We start from the raw sequence: 18003 nt of genomic DNA on the forward strand, positions 1-18003 counted from the left end.
ATGAAGCTTTTCCTCATAGGTACACAGACCGCTTTACATTGTAATAGCACCAACAACATAAGTGGGTTTTTTCCCCCAAAAATGGAAGGATAAAATGGCATTCTCTCCTTCCCTCCCCCTGCCCCTCTCCCTCCCTTTTTCTCTCCCTCCCTCCCTTCCTCCCTCAATCTGTCTCTCCACCTCTCTCACCTTCCCTCACTCCCTCCTTCCTTCACCCCCTCCTTTGATAGACTATGCTTCTCTGTTGTGAAAAACCTCATTGACAAACCAACTCTTGACTCTCAAAGTTCCCTCCTCAGGAGATACTGATTAATGTAGGCAGACTCACTCAAAGATTCAGTGACAGGCAAGATATTCAGAAGGCTGGGATTTTAACTCTTACCCACAAACAGTCAGCATTCACCATGATCTTTGCCTACTTAATTTAGACTCTTGAGAGTATGCACGCCAGTGTGCAGAAAGAACATATCCCAACGAATGAAAGGAATAGAGTTCTAAAACCCTTACTCTTGGCCTCAATCATGTCACTTAATCCCTCCCACCATCTGTTACCTCATTTTCTAAACGTAATAGGAAACATGTCAAAGCACCTGGCTGCTAAAATGATAGGCACTGTCTCTGGACGAAGATGAAAATCTGGAGAGTATTGCTCGAGCAATTTTGTACTTGAGAATTACTAAAAAACATTGCTGGGTTGCTGATTTCTTCCTTCCAAAGTATTTTGTACACACAAAGACAATTAAGAGAGCAGAGGTTTAAATTTCAGCAAGAAATACTTAGATTAGCCTAGAAATGCCCTGCCACCTATTTGTCTAGGGAAGGAGCCATTTAGGTGAGGCTTAACACCAAGAAAGTAACTATTATTCATTTTCTGATCACTGTGACTTTTGAAGATTAATAAATAGAGGAAAATAGGTACCTGCTACTGATAATTTTGGGGCAAAGTTGGATTCATTGACAGAAAATGTTGTTGAAAAATGTAAACAGCTAAGAAAAGCAGTTTTATTATGTTTTCGACAGTGGCTTGTGATGTGTTCTGGATAGCACGGGCGGGAAGGTGGAAAAGGAAGGATAGGTAGACAGATGGACTCCTTTGGAGGTTTCTTCAAATTTTGTGATTTAATATGTTTGAAGAGCTCAGATTTTTTTAGGTTTTTATTCTGAACCTTTATTGATATTTGGAGGAAAGAGGTATAGAGTATTGTCCCTTTTCAGGAGGAAAGCGAGACTTGGAGCGGACAGATATCTTAGGACAATCTGTTGGCCTTCATTTGGGATTCCTCCCCTGTAATTCAGGGTGGGATCCCCTGAGACCGCTAGGCTGCTTAGAAAGAGTACCAGCCGCCATCACCTTCCAGTGCCCCAGAATTTTGTCCACCCAGGGGACTCAGCTGCTGCCAACAGAAAGTATCACATTTCTGTGATCTCTGGAATCCAGGTTCCCAGAGGGGAGCAGTGATCCAGAGTACCTAGCTACCAGCTACACCTCTGTTGTTCTAGAAGCCTAAAATTCCCAGGCCTGGATTCTGCTAAACTAGAATAGTGACTCTCAGTGATGACGGGTGGGGGTTGGGGGTTGGGGCACATCTAGAAGACTTCCTGTCTCTGGTCACCACCTCACATCCTATACGTACTTATTCACCCCTTCATATCTCCCACTATTATGATGGAAACCTCTCATATTCATCATGTATGTAAAATTAATAAAAGAATGGTTAACTTTAAAAAGCCCATATATAACAATAAATGGTCCCTCATCCCTTTCATTTTCACTGACCATTCTTTGAATATTTCCTATGTGCTAGGTAAAAACTAAGCAGTGTATTCATACATTAGCTCAGAAAATTTTCCAAAAACTATGTGAGATAAGAATTATTATTTCCATTTTATAGATGAGGAAACTGAAGCTCAAAAAGGTTAAGCAGCGTAGCTAAAGTCACACTTTGTGGCCGAACCGGGAGTTGAGCCCAGATCTGTCTGATGCCAAAGCTACTTAATTGTTATGCTATTCTGCCTCCTCTTGCCAATGACCTTGCCTAGAACTAGTATAGCTGAATGGCTGGCCCATGTCTGAAGTAGCAAATGTTCATTCAGATAGCCATGAACTCTCCACCTTTAAGTTTCAGAGGAAACATTAAACGGTGTTAAGTTTTTACTTATGTTTAGAATTCCTGACATCCCACAGATGCATTTTTCCATACCTCAGAGTAAATACAGTCAAGTGATTGGCCCCTTTGAGACCTAATTTTTTAAAGAAATTTAAATATAACAAATACTATAGCCCCACTATCCAGACTTGAAAATTATCATTTTTGTTTGTTTGTGTCATTTTTATTTTTATTTAAAAATTTATACAATTGGTAAGAAATAGAAAAAGAAAGGAAAAATAGTTACATGAAAGTAAAAAAAAGAAAGCAAAACATTGTAGCATAGATAACATCCCACCTGATACCGAGGCAAGCCCATTCCTGCCATGAATTTGGCATTTATCCCTTCAGGTTTTTTTTTAATATTTTTAAGCCATTTATGAGTGCCTGTGTATTATATGTAATGTTACTTTGTGTGTTTTCTAAGTTAATGTATGTAGATCATGCTGTGTATCATTCTGCAACATTTTTTTCATTCAGTAGTATTTTCAGAATTTCTTCATGCTAGTAATGAGATCTAATTTGTTCCTTTTATCTGTTATGCAGTATTCCATTAATTGCTATGCCATATTTTATTTTCCATTCTGCTACTGATGAACATTTCAGTTGTTTCCATTTTATTATTTTTTTTCCAAATAGTATTTCATGGAACATTCTTGTTTGTTTCCTTGTGCATACATATGTGTGTTTCTTGAGAGTTTATACCTAAAAGCATACCTAGAAGTAAAATGACTGGCTCATTGAGTTGTCTTGTCTTGACGCACATGAGATTTTTATATGTTGAGATGAACCCAAGTGAAACCATCAGTGTGTGTTTACAGTAAGAGAAGAAAGGTGGGGATAGTGTCAATGCAGAGTGTAGAAGCGAGAGACTCTGGCTCCCATGGCTGTCTATAGCATTGTTCCCATTCAACACGTAATGTCAGTCTTCAGCTCTACAGGCAGGAGAGATCGACGTGGTTCAGTGGATTATATACGTCATCTTTATTGGTACATTATCCCTTTTTTATACACGTGGGGATAGGCCCATTCCTTAATTCAGGGAAAGGAAATAAAATGTTTTATGCCCCAAATTCAGACATCAGCCAAGCCCTGTGATGTTCTAAGCAAGCTGCTTTCAGGATCTTCATAATGTTCCAGCTGCCCATCAGAATGCTTTATTGCGGTGCCTGCAGCAGAACCTGAAAGAGAGGATTCCCCTTTGCAGGAGTGGCTGAGAAAGGCAAGATTGTGCACTGTCTGGGCATTCTGCTGCATTTATAAAGTATTTATTTACTTTATTTAGTGGCTGTGGCTATGACTTTATCTTCTTTTAGCTCATTTTCCAGCGTAACATGATAAGACCACTCCTGCCATTATGATTTACCATGCAGTAAACAATGAGGGCTTTGGGTTTGCATTTTATAGAATTGCTTTATTCTGCTCTCCTTCCAACCCCTTTGGGAAACAATTGACGATTGATGTTTCTCTTTTGGATTTCTCAAAGTGAATTGAACATTCCTAGATTTGGTTTCTATTTGTTATTCAGCTTGTAAAATCCATCACTTTGGGGATAAGAATGGCTTGTGTCCAGCATAATAGCTTTTTGCTTACTAGCCTACCTGGTGACAGGAGGGGAAGCACAACATGGCTTGCCCTGGCCCTATCTCTATTGTTCTTTTCATATTCTACTTCAAACATAGCAGTGCCCCACTCCCAAACAAACAAGGATTGAGTGTCACTTTTGACCATGGAGCATAGTCTCTTCACAGCAGCCCATCTTCAGTCATAGGAAGTTCAGGTATATCAGAGTCAAAGTACTGCAGAGCTGACCCTACTGGGATATGCAGGCCAAGTCTGACACTGGCTGCTGTCCTCCCGTTAACCGGCTCTAGCAGCCTGTTCTACAAACCTGCTCATCCTAGGGACCAGTTAATTTCATAAGGCAAGTTTATTCCACTGACAGAAGAAGAGCAGTTTCTGGATCTTTTGTGTTCAGAGGCTTTCATGTAATTTTCAGTCTGATGTCAAATGTAAATTAATCCCAATTTTAAATTATCCCCCAACTTTGGATCTTGCTTTCAGAGGAAAAGCTTCAGTATAGGTGTGTTTATATTTTATGCATCCATTTTTTTCTCATATCAGCATAGCTTGTTTATTGTCTGCATGTTTGTCTTTTTAACATTAGTTGCTAAGTTCCTTTAAGGCAGGCCTCATTCTCTTTTTTGTGAGTTTCAATTCTCAGTGCCTTTTGTCTTGTTGATTTGCAGTAAGTATATATTGAATTAATTCCATATGTGTTTTGAGGGATGAATTCAGAACTTATGGGAGGTAGGAAAGATAAAAAGAAAGCACATAAGCCAAAACCCAACCAGTATGCAACAGAATGCTATTTTGCCCAATACTCTCAAACTTAATTTTAACTATTACCCCAGAGGTAATATACATCATTTCATTCTGCACCTTTGCTATATATATTTTATATTCAAAATTCTGATTAAAAGGTGAGTATAGTTTATATCCCAGGACTTCACCTATTACCACCTGGACCAGTATTTAATTGTCTCGAATTTCTTTATGATTTGTCTTTAATGTCGGGGAGTAAGTGTTGGGATTTCAGTTGGGAGGTGCAGGAAACCCATCTGGGCTGCACTGGACCTCTGAAACAAAGACCAGGGGATGCTCACTCAGATGTTTTGATCCTCCGCTACTAGATCCTTTAAGACCCCTATCCAGAGAGATTAAGTAAGACTATATTTTCTTCTCCTTTGTGGACAGGAGTGGAGACCCAAGTAAGGAAATTAAACTGGCCTAGAAGAAGGAAGTTCTTGATCCTAAGACTCATTGTTTTCCATTCATTCCTTTTGTAATCACAAAAACTCTGTCATCCATGTTGAAGAAACGTATTTTTTTCTGTCCAACAGGTTATTTTCAATGTGATATGTGGAAAGAATTCTGACCTAAGAATAAATAGATTCATTTCCTATTTCTATCTCTGCCACTACCTTCTTGAGTAAATGGGAACAAGTAATCTAACCTTTCTTGTCAATTGTCATTGGAGGCAGTTAGCTGTGAGAATAAACCCATACCTAAGGCATTGCATTTGATTTGGAATACCACATTTTAAGCAGGACACTGATAAAGTACATTTAGAAGAAAAAATTAATCAGGTTATCAAGAAATCTGGAAAACCTATTTAAAGAACTGTGGGTATTTCAACCTGGAAAAGAGAAGACTCAGGAAATTTATGATATCCAGTTTAAAATATATGAGGACCTAACTTGAAGAGAACTGTGAGTAGACTTACTTCTGTTTTGCTAACTAGGACCCATGATTGGAAGTTAAAGGGAAGCAGATTTCCTCTCAGAGAAAAACTTGTCAACAGCTAGAGAGCTCAAAAATTGTAGCAGACCACATTTCCTATAACTTGAGGCATGCAAGCAGAAAACAGATTCACATTTATAAGGGCTGTTTTATATTGGGTAGCAAATTATACTAAATGATTGCCAAGGTCCCTTCCCAAGCTAAAAGTCATGATTTTGTGAGTTGACAAAGTCAAACTCCTTCCACCCTTCACTTCTATCATCCTAAAAGATCCATATGTTTTAACAAACTTTTCTTGAAATCACGAGAAGAATAGATAAAACATGTTGTTTTATTACTTTTGAATCTGGCAGAACTTCTCAGTCTCTGATATGATCACGTGTTCCCTGGAGGGGGTGCTCCAAGCTTGTTCTTCCTCTGCTTGTTCTCCCTCCCTCCAAGCACATCTGCCACGTTTTTTTTTTCTTCTTCTTCTTCTTAGTGATTTTTGTATTTCTTTGAATCTTTACAGGTGGTAGCAATTTTGGTTCATCTGACTTGATGGTATGAAATTCTAAATAGTTGGGGGTCATTTGGAGTGATTACTTTTTTCTTTGTATTCTGGGTGCCTGGGGGAGTGTGTTTGGAGCTGTATTAGTTTATAGTCCTTGTCAACATAAACTCTTTATTCATCTTCACATCTCTCTGAAGAAAAGACAGAGGAGGTTCATGATATCACAGATGTCATGCAGCAGACACATACAGAGTCAAGCAGAATTGTAGTAGTCTCTAAACTGGATAAATTTAGTAACATATTTTTAAGTCAGTGTTTTAGGGGAAAAAAATCTATAGATTATCACCAGATAGAAAGTAAGACTTTTGTTTTGGTGGACAGTGTCTCTAATAGGAAATTTGTTGGAATATGCTCTTGCATGTGGGAATATCTTCACCTCACCATCCCCCCAAGGATTAAGTTACCGAGAATTGCAGCTATTACAAGGAAATTGCCAAGATCTTCTCTGTTCTCTTATCAAATTATCTGGATGGCTGGGTTTTTCTTTTTTTTTTTTTTACTTCCCCCACTCCCCTTTCTGAAATCTGCTGGAGCCCACATTTTATATGAGATTCTTTCCCATTACACTTTCCGGGTGTTTGAAATCCTGTCTAGATTATTGGCCATGGGGCAGGGAAAGGGAATCTTTGAACTTGATCTCTGTGGCAACATTTTTTAAAACAATCTCTTCCAACTTCACAGAGGTTGTGCTAGTGACCCTCTGCTCACAATTGTTGCTTCACATAATCAAAACTGGGTATGATTTCTGTTATCCTACAGACTTGCTCCAAAGCAAATTTTCAAAAGTAGATTGCCATTCTTTCATAATGCCCCAATCAGGCTTACCTCACCCTATGATATCGATGAAAGCCTGAAAGTCTCCATGGACCCCAGCATTCCCCTTGGATATGCACACACAGTTAAATTTCCCTTCATATATCTACATTTCTTTAAGGTATAATTAAAGGTACTGCTTTATTATTATCTATAAACTTTATTAGCTATAAACTTAAGGGGGATCTCAACCACTGCTACTCTTCTAAGACAAAGGAGTCCAGAATGTCATACTGGGGTGACACTAGCTGGAGCTAAATTGTTCAGTAAAAAATGGGCTGATTATGGGCTTCCGTGGTGGCGCAGTGGTTGAGAGTCCGCCTGCCGATGCAGGGGACACGGGTTCGTGCCCCGGTCCGGGAAGATCCCACATGCTGCGGAGCGGCTGGGCCCGTGAGCCATGGCCGCTGAGCCTGCGCGTCCGGAGCCTGTGGTCCGCGACGGGAGAGGCCACAACAGTGAGAGGCCCGCGTACCGCAAAAAAAAAAAAAAAAGGGCTGATTATAGCAACCAGAATACTCCTACATTGTTGATGGGAGTGTAAAATGATATTCACTTTGGAAAATGGTTTGGCACTTTCTTATGAAAGTAAACATGTACCTACTTATAACCCAGCAATTCCAATCCCCCAGGTATTTATCCAAGACGAAAACATATGTCCACAAAAAGACTTTAAAAAGAATGCTCATAGCAACTGTATTCGTAATTGTAAAAACCTGGAACATCCCAAGTGTCCATCAATAGGAGAATGAATAAACTGTAGTATATTCATGTGATGGAATATCATTCTTCAGTAAAAAGGAACTGCTGATACATACAACAACATGGGTGCATTTCCAAAAGATGATACTGACTGAAAGAAATCTTATGTAAAAGAGAGAATATTGCATGCTGTTGTTTATGTGAAATTTCACAATAGACGACTATCTACTTTACAATATTCATGAATCAAGCAATACTAATAAGGTGGGAAAAAAATCAAAAGAGTGGTTGCCTCTGAGAGGTAGGGACTGAGTGATGGAAATATTCTCCCTTAATAGGGATTGGGGTTACACAGGTGTTTGTATTTGTCAGAACTCATCTAAATTGTACACTTAAGATTTGTGCATTTCATTACTTGTAAATTTTATCTCATAAAAAAAAAGTAGAATTGTAAACAAATATCGAACTCCAATTAATGATATGCATGATGAAATTGTCTACAAATACTTTGAAACACACCAAAAATAGAATAATTGATGAATATGTGTATGATAAAACAACTATAATAAAATGTAAATTGTAAAATTTAGGGGATGGGTATATAGTTGTTCATTGTTAAATTGTTTCAACTTTTCTATATGTTTGAAAATTTTTATAAAATGTTGGTACGGATAGTTGAGAAACATTAATAGACACAATGACAAGAAAAGCGAATCTTAAAATTTTCAGTGGAGTAATTACTGTCTCAGTCTGTATATATTAGGGCCTTCTAATACTATTATTATTATTATTATTATTAATATTATTATTATATTCACTCATTCACTTATTCAACAAGCATGCGTAGAGTACCCACTCTGCATCAATCCCTGGTCTAATTGCTGGTAACACCAGAATAAAAGAAACATAAACCCTGCCCTTAAAGAGCTCACAGTCTAATAGGGGAGATAAGAGATGCTTCCATGCTGTTCATACTTAACTTTCTAAAAGAAAAACATCTTCGTTTCCTTGCTTCTTTGTCTTAGTAGTCTGAGAATTTAATAATAATAATTGAAAGAATGCTAAGCCATTTAGGTTTAAAGAATGCATAAGTACCATTTTTTTTTTAGATTCCAAGACGTAGACATAGAGAATGGACTTGAGAACACGGAGTTGGGGGTGGGGGGGAAGGGGAAGCTGGGGCGAAGTGACATATATGTGGCATGGACATGTATACACTACCAAGTGTAAAATAGCTAGTGCAAAGCAGCCGCATAGCACAGGGAGATCAGCTCGGTGCTTTTCGAGGACCCAGAGGGGTGGGATAGGGAGGGTGGGAGGGAGGCTCAAGGCGGGGGCGGGGGGAATATGAGGATATATGTATGCATATGGCTGATTCACTTTGTTGTACAACAGAAATTAACACAGTATTCTGAAGCAATTATACTCCAATAAAGATTTGAAAAAAAAGAATGCACAAGAATCTAATCAAAGTAGGATTTTTGTTGTAAAGTACTTAAAGACTCTAAAGGTGAAATCTAGTGAGTGAACCAGCCTCCTCCTGAAAATCTCAGGATAGAAGTTCCCAGAGGGTGTCCATTTTGTAGGACTGAATACAGAACCGTGGGAAGAGTCCCAATTGCCTGAATGAGATATTTCTGTGCCCATTTAACTTTAACTCTTCAAAGAGACTGGAGTTGTAGGAATCAGAATGCTGTCTGGGATGATGTGATTCCTCCCCATCAGCCTCATACTGTCGTGTGACTGTGTAGGTTTTGGTGACTAGCCCAGCCCTGGAAAATGGGGTGGTTGGAACAAACAGAAGAAGTAACTCCTGCTTTGATCTTCCTCAAGATAAGGAGGCATCCGTGTTTCATTGACCTTTCTAGGTCTTCCTAATTCTGCAGAATTCACAAATCCTGTGATCTTCTGTAGCTGACAGACACGTAATTCAGGCTCTGTATGTTAACAGGCCTTGTTAACACATGGTATTCAGCAAATGGTAAACATCAGAATAATACATTTCCTTCCTTGTTGACTTAATGACCAAGGATTCATAGCGATTTTTCATTCTGCTAAGATTGGGTTCACTCAGGATCAACAAGTTTTAATGATTAATTTTAGGCTCTAATACAAATGTAATTTTTCCATACCTACTATTGTAGTTAGACATTAAGTTCAGGAGGAAAAAAAAAATGTTAAACTTGAGAGCCAAGAAGATAACTCAAGCCTGGGTTTGAAAACAAACAAACAAAGCCATATTTAGTCAAACTCGGCCCTTTTTCTAAGAAGGAAGATGTGTTTTATTTTCTTTTTTAAAGCTGTGTGACTTCTGAAAGATGGAAAAGATTTTGTGAATATTCTTCTCAGATGTGACAAATCCATGTTGGCAGTACTAGTTTATATACAGACACTTTGAACAATACCTGTTTCACTTGGCCCCTGTTGTGTCACATATGTGCTTTCCCTTTGTGGAGAGAAAATACATAGTCATTTTGTTCACAGAACATGATGAGATGGGACAGGAGGGAGTCAGCCTAGGGACAGTGACTAGTTATGCAGAACAAAGGATATTAAGGGTTACTTTAGGCCCAAATTCCATGCCCCTGGAACCTGGAATAAATAGGTTCCAGATACTCGCTTTTACATTCAGCCTCTTTATGTTCACAGATACACACAGTCCACACCATCCATACATTTAAGTGTTGAAAACTATGAGAATAGGTCTCTAATCCAATATAAAATTTAGCACTAGAAGGGATTTAATAATCATCTCTTCCTGTGATTCCCAAACTTAGTGGTCTTTAATTATGGGAACTTTTAAAAGATAGATAGATTTCAGAGCTGCAGTGATTCTGAGTTAGCAGGTTGGACAGGGGTGGTGTGATACGGGCTGGGAATCTATAGTTTTATGTAAGCTTCCCATGTGATTCAGTTGATCAGCCAGTTTTGAACTGTATTCACCAGTACTCATCATTCTCATTCTCAGTTTTTCAAGTAGGCAACTAATGCCCAGAGAAGTTAGGACTTTTCCAGAGTCCCACAGCTAAAGCCAGAACTAGAACTCCAGTCTCCTAATTTTCATTCCAGTGCCTTTTCACTCTACCTTGAAGCAACAGTTGCAGAGACCATCTGTTTCATGCTTTTTCTTTAAGCTGAAATCACTTAAGTTCTTTAAATCTTAGTTACCTTATCTGCAGAGTGTTATCTTATTTGCTGTATTAGTTTCCTGTGGCTGCTATAACAAATTACCACAAACTTGGTGGCTTAAAGCAACAGAAATTTATTTTTTAACATTTCTGGAGGCCAGAATTCCAAAATCAAATGTCAGAAGGCTCATGCTGTCTCCACAGCCTATGGCCTATAATCCTTCCTTGCCTCTTCCAGCTTCTGGTAGTTCCAGGGGTTCCTTAGCTTGTGGCTTGCATTACTCCAATTTTTGCCTCTGTGTTAACATGGCCTCTCTTCTTCTCCCCATGTCTTCTCCTCTTTTGTCTCTCATAAGGATAATTGCCATTGGATTTAAGGCTCATCTGTTTAATCCAGGAATGATGTTTTCTTAAGACCTTTAACTAAGTTACATCCGCAAAGATCCTTTTTCCAATTATGGTCACATTCACAGACACTAGAGATTAGGACCTGGACATATCTTTTTGTGGATCATCATTTAACCCACTAAATTTCACCTTCTGGCTTTAAAAACTTCAAATCCATCCCACATGTAAAACACATTCACCCTACTCCAACATCTCCAAAAGTTCAACCCATTACAACATTTACTCTAGGTCTGAAATCTCATTTAAATATTATCAGCCCAAAAGTCCCAAATTTCATCATCTAAATCATCTGTATCAGACGTGGGTGAGAATCTGGGTATGAGACATACTGGAGCAAAACTCCTATGTATGGCTCTATGAACCTAGAAAATAAGTTGTTTCCAGAATACTATGGTGGGACAGGCACACGATAAACATTTCCATTCCAAAAAGAATACCAAAATTAGGAAATTTACTGTTAGGAAAGTGTGCTCTTGGGAAAAAGACAAGGGTGTGCCTGGATAACCTTTTGCTGAAGAGATTCTGTATGTGACTCATTGATCCATTCAGCCATCTCAGCAGAAGCCAGCAGAAATAGAAATGGGTTAACCAGGAAAGATCTATGGTGGGCCCTCTTTTTTAATGGTATTTCGCCTCTGGCTAGTGGGTATAAATCTATATTGAGCCAGTGGTAATCAAGAGTAGATGAGTTGCATGTTTTTTTGTGAAAATAATCTCTCCCCACCAGTCCCCCGTAACCAAAACACACACACACACACACACACACGCGTACACACGCAGGATTGAGCAAGAAGAAAGAATGTCTACATAAGGCAACAGTGACAGACATTTCATCCTTGTTTATATAAATACAATTAAATAAAGTTGCATAACTTCCAAAAATAGCTAAAACCCCTTCTGTGGCTCCAATGCCCTTCTCCCCTTTCCTGTGCCCTAATTTTACTCAGGAGTTATCAGACTGAGAGAGAATACAACACTGTTTACATGGTGATGGGATTAATAAAGAGGGAAGAGTTGATTCTAGAGCGAAAGAGGGGATAATGGCAGGAACAAAGCTTTTTAGTAGACAAAAAAGAGTGGGATTAGTGTGCAAGTGAAGGAGCAAGGATAGTTCATTCATTATAACAGAGGAAGAATCAGAAGGTATGGATACGGATGCAAGCGCTAATAGATTTGGTGGTGATAAAGTGGTATAAACAAAAATAGTTGTCTAATGTTGATGTTGATCAGGTGTGAAATTATTTAAGCTTTACATTTGCTAAATGTTAAATGAAAAGTCAGATTTTATTTCAGTTATAGCTGTGTTAATCATGATTATGCTTAATAAATAAAGTTACAAAAGAGTAGAACTGAGGAAATGCTAAGTCAAGTGTTCGTCACACCCAATGACCAGTATATTTATACATTTCTCTGTAGGGAGTATCACAATATGGGTAAAGTATATTTTCCTGAGACCCAGTTATCTCAAGTGATTTTGAAGTGGTTTCAAACCTCATCCACGTCATTTGTCCTACTTAGAAAAATTAAAATTAAAATGCTGTCCTCAAACTTACACATATATCTCATTAACTAACCTCTTGACACTTTTAGTTTCAAATGAATAACAGTGGGAATGGATTTGGTTCATATCTATGCTTACCAATGGAGAAATAACCCAGTTCACATTTGACAGCAGGTATGTCATCATCATACTTACTCCTTTCGTATAAGGCATTTAAATTAACTACTTCTTTTAGATTATTAGACTCTGGTGAAGAACAAATTTTGTTACCTAAACATAAATTCCCATGCACACTTTGAACCATTCTTTGTGCCTAGAAAACCTATACTAAGAGGTTAGTTTATGATGAAAGGCTCGGAATCCAAGTAGGAAAAGTTCATCAAAGAATAAGATCAGGAAAAAGCACGCTAAGGATTAAGTAGATGGGTGAGGTGGAGGGGAAAGGCAAGTATGAAGACACTGGCAATATCAAATAGAAAGTAAGCATGTGAAATAATGAAGACCCATGCTTCTTTCATCTTCAGAAAACAAATTGAAATTGAGTCTTTAATAAGTGATAAGAGGAAAAGGAACCATAAAATTTCCCCCAAATCGTAATAGATTTAAAACCAAATAAATGTATTCGCTTACAAAAATCTGACTTTTGCAGAGTATGCGCATATCTAGACAGTGTTGTCAAGATCAGAAAGGTACCAATCTGTTTGGTTCAACATAATAGAGACTGTATAGGGGCGACACATTCTGACTTTGATTGCCATGCTTATACAAGAATTTAGAGACTGCTTTTATCCCCAGAATTATAAAAACTGATTGAAGCTTGATCATCAATCTTTTTACTCTGTCATTTAAGCTTTATGTTACTTTGTGAATGGAAGATTTCCTTGAAATAACTCAAGGAGTAGAACATTCATTAATTCAAGAAAGCATTTTTGAATACTTACTATATGCCAGACAGTAAGGATTTGGCAGTAAACAAGCTAAGCCAAATCATTATTTTCAGGAAGCTTACATTCTAAATAATATCAATCAAAATTGATCTTACTCACTCTTGATGTTTAACCTAAATAACTTGCTACAGCTATTTATTATATTAGGTTGAACCATATAAAACCACCAATAGTCAGTGAAAACACCAATTTTATGCAGCTTAACCAGCTATTAATTGGGTGAATGCCTACCTACCATACCAAAGAAAGTGTGCATTTTTTCTGTGCCATTAACATAGCTTTATTTATTTAAACTTTTGTTTATTTAAACTTATTTAAGCTTTATTTATTTATTTAAATAGCATTATTTCTATAAACTAGAAATGATTATAAGAAACAAGTAAAGCCATTGGCTAATAGTTAACCCACTTAAATTTATTTGTATTTTCAGCAAGCATTTATTGAGCACCTTCTCTGTGCCAGGCATTCTTTCATGAGGCAGGAATACAATGCTGAACAAGACAGACAATCCCCACTCTGTTTACAAGCTGATGGAAAGAGACAAACAAATGACCATACAAATAAACAATAAATTATCAGGTAGTGATAAGTTTTATGGTGAAAATAAACCATATACATTTGACTTTTGATGCTGATACAAGAAATATCCATTTGGAAAAAATTTTACAAATCTTTTATAAAATTAAAGTCAGAAACCCTGTATACTTTTTTGTCCACCATGCAAAAAAATTTCTCTCCTAGAATTCAATACCATGAAAATGTTTGACTGTTCAGGTGAACTCTACCGAAACTAGAAATTTAGTGTGTTTCTCTTTGTTTGGCAACTAGGAAGCCAGTAAAGCTGTTTAATTCTCCATTACAGTGATAAATTTACCCAGATTCCCAGTTCATCTTTCTTTCTCTCCTATTTTTAAATTTTTTAAATCGAACTCTTTTCTATTTGACAAAACTACTAGCCATCCTTCCCCTCTCTCCCCCCAAAAAGAATCTCATCTATGAGCCAATCATCATGTTCTGATAAATTTGCAAATTTCCCATATTTGCCTTCCAAGGCAGCTGTAGAAAAGGAGATGGGAGTTTACATGAGTAGTTACAGTCACAAACTTCAGCCTGCCAAAAAGTGTCTCAATTTCATAGCAGATCTAAGAGGGAGGACTTTGACATCTGGATGGAGCTGGAAAGGCCAGAGGCACACCATCAGGTCAGCACAGTATATTATCCTTGGGAAACCCTGGAAGAAGAGCTAGAGGAAGATTAGAAACTTTTAAAACGCACTAAGCAAACAACAGCATTTGTATGATAATGGTAGCATCCTCAAGTGTCCTTGTTCTCTCAGACAGTAGCCTCTGCTGAATTTTTCCCCCTGCTACTTCAGGGGAATCCTTCAAAGACTTCTGGCTTCTCACAGGAGGGGTCATAATTCCCTATCTTGTACACATGGTGGTATCAGTAGTACAACTCCTGGTATCTGCCCATGTCTTGCCTTTCCACTTCATTCCTGAGACAGGGGTAAGATTAACCAAATAATCACCCCCACAGAACAGAATCTGTTTCGTTAATTTTAAAATATTTATCAGACACATTCTCTTCATCATCTTGATGACATCTTGATGTTTGCCTTACAGCCCAGAGTCTTACCTTCTGCATTTTTAGGTAGCAGTTTTTGCTACCCTCTTCTAGAAATGTGTGTTTGGTACCATGTGGGCCACTTTCCTTTGTAGGTAAATAACTGTTAAGTTGTTCCTATGGGGAACTATGTTGTGGAAACTCAAAAGCCTCAACAAAACAGGTTTTTAGAAGGTCATACCTTTCAGCTCCCTGCTTTCATAGATTTACAATGGAAAATGATCTCAGAGAAATGTTGTTCAGTCTCTTAGCCAGTATTTCAGATCTGTTTAGCTCTGTCTCCAGGAAGAGGGTATCAACTGCTTCCTAAATTAACCTATTCCAGAACGTCAAATCGTCAGTCAGTCAGTCAACTAGTCCTGAGTACCTACTGCTAGCCACTACAGATACGACAATGAGAGATACAGGCCCTGCCTTCATGGAACTTACATTCTGGAAAATAAAACAGGCAATATGTGATGAATATGACAAACGCTATAAAAGCAGAAGTGTAAATTATAGAAGTATAATTTATAATTACCTAGCCTAATCTGGAGGAGTTGGAAATGGCCTTTATGAAAAAGAGATGTCTAAACTGAGTCTTCAGAATGAAGGGTGACATAGACTGGTGCGTATGAGGAGCTAAAATAATGCAGTATCTTTAGAGCTCAGTGAGATGGATAGATGATGAGTTTATAGACAGCATATGGGTCATGGCTTTGTAGACCATGTTAAATTTTTAAAATTAAAAAAATTTTATCCAAAAAGCAATAAGCCCTTGATGAGTTTTAAGCAAGGCACTGATGTAATATGATTTAAAAAAAAATCACTATAACTACAAATTGGGGAAATAAAGAATAAATGTGGGGTGGTGGTGGGATGAATTGGGAGATTGGGATTGACATATATACACTAATATGTATTAAATAGATAACTAATAAGAACCTGCTGTATAAATAAATAAATAAATTTTTAAAAAAATAAAAAAACAAAAGGAATAAATGTAAGACACCAATCTGGAGGTTTTTGCAGTAGGTCAAATGTGAAAGAAAGCAAGAAAGAAAAAAAAGGAAGGAAAGAAGGAAAAAGGAAGGGAAGGGAAGGAGGGAGGGAGGGAAGGAAGGAAAGGGAGGGGAGGGGAGGGGAGGGGAGGGGGAAGGAAAGAAAGAAAGAGGGAGAGAGAAAGGGAGGAAGGAAGGAAAGCTTGAACTGCTATAATAGCAATAGAGGTAAAGAAAAGTGGGTGGATTAGAAAGAAGTAGAATTGACAGTATTTGGTGAAAGACTGAGAAGCAGGGAAGAAGAAAGAATCAAGGATGATGTATAGTGTATAAACCATGGGTTCTGAGAAGGCTCTGTTTTCTTTGTTAAGATGTGTTTAGTTTTTGTTGTATCCTTAGTATGTAGCATATATGAGGTATTTAAATCATGTTTGAATGAATAAATGAACACATGATCATACATCCAGGATTCTAATTTGAGCAATTGGATTAAGGGTGATGCTATTTATTTAGATAAGGAACAGAAAAGGAGGAAAATATTTAAGGAGAATGCGAGTTTGATTCCTTGATTATTCATATCTAATTATTAAAAAGAGATATGGTAGATATAAAACAGAAATATTTCACCTTTTAAAAAATGAAGGGCTTCCCTGGTGGCGCAGTGGTTGAGAGTCCGCCTGCCGAGGCAGGGGACACGGGTTTGTGCCCCGGTCCGGGAAGTTCCCACATGCCGCAGAGCGGCTGGGCCCGTGAGCCATGGCCGCTGAGCCTGTGCGTCCAGAGCCTGTGCTCCACAATGGGAGAGGCCACAACAGTGAGAGGCCCGCGTACCGCAAAAAAAAAAAAAAATGAAGGCCATTTTTTAGAGTTTTATCTTTATAGAAAAATTGATTAGAAAGTACTGAGTTCCCACGCACCTCCTTCTCTCCTCTCCCTGCCATAGCTTCCTCTATTATTTACATCTTTTGTTAGTATGGTACGTTTGTTAAAATTGATGGACGAATATGAATACATCATGATTAACCTAGTTTACGTTAGGGTTCTCTTTGTATTGTACATTCTGTGGGTTTTGACAAATGTATAATGACATGTATGCGTCATTATATGTTATACAGAATAGTTTTCCTGCCCTAAAAATCTCCTGTGCTCCACCTGTTTTTTCCTTTCCTCCCTCCATCCGAACCACTGGCAACCACTGATTTGTTAACTGTCTCCATAGTTTTGCTTTTTCCAGAATGTAATACAGTTGGATTCATACAGCATGTGGACTTTCCAGATTGGATTTCTTCGCTTAGCAATATGCTTTCAAAGTTGCTCCATGTCTTTTTGTGGCTTGATACCCCATTTATTTGTATCATTGAATAATATTCCACTGTGTAGATGTACCACTGTATGTTTGTCCATTCACCTATTGAAGGACACCTAGGTTGCTTCCGAGTTTTGGCAATTACGAATAAAATTCCTATAAACATTCATGTAGAGGCTTTTGTATAGACATAAATTTTCAACTCATTTGAGTAAACACCAAGGAGCAAAATTGCTGTATTGTATCCTAAGATTATGTTTAGTTTTGCGAGAAACAAACTGTTTTCTAAAGTGGCTATATGATTTAGCATTCGGAGCAGCCATAAATGAGAGTCCTTATTGCTCCACATCTTGTCAGAGTCTTGGATTTTAGCCATTGTAATAGATGTATAGAAACATACCTTGTTTTATTGTGCTCTGATTTATTGTGCTTCACAAACACTGACCTTTTTGTATTTTGAAAGTTTGTGGCAACCTACGATGAGCAGGTCTGTCACTGCCATTTTTCACAGCATTTGTTCATTTCATGTCTCCGTCATATTTTGGTAATTCTAACAATATTTCAAACTTTCGCATTATTATTTTCTTTA

General features: G+C 37.8%; 1 protein-coding gene across 22 annotated transcripts in view; it reads left to right on the forward strand.

Moving 5' to 3' along the window:
- The window catches only part of EXOC6B (exocyst complex component 6B), a 703642-nt gene that overhangs the window by 597600 nt on the left and 88039 nt on the right, over nucleotides 1–18003 (forward strand). For 4 of the 22 annotated variants that reach the window (XM_089922302.1, XM_089922305.1, XM_089922307.1 and 1 more), the window contains exon 22: nucleotides 1–18003. This exon is cut by the window's left edge; it is cut by the window's right edge and continues 78958 nt beyond it. The exons of the other annotated variants lie outside the window; for them this stretch is intronic. The gene's annotated coding sequence lies outside the window, so the exon portion shown is untranslated. 22 annotated transcript variants of the gene reach the window in all.

The sequence above is a fragment of the Delphinapterus leucas genome, chromosome 13, assembly GCF_059928025.1.
Source record: "Delphinapterus leucas isolate spDelLeu-1000000601 "Yukka" chromosome 13, BTC_Dleu_Yukka2, whole genome shotgun sequence".
NCBI lineage: Eukaryota > Metazoa > Chordata > Mammalia > Artiodactyla > Monodontidae > Delphinapterus > Delphinapterus leucas.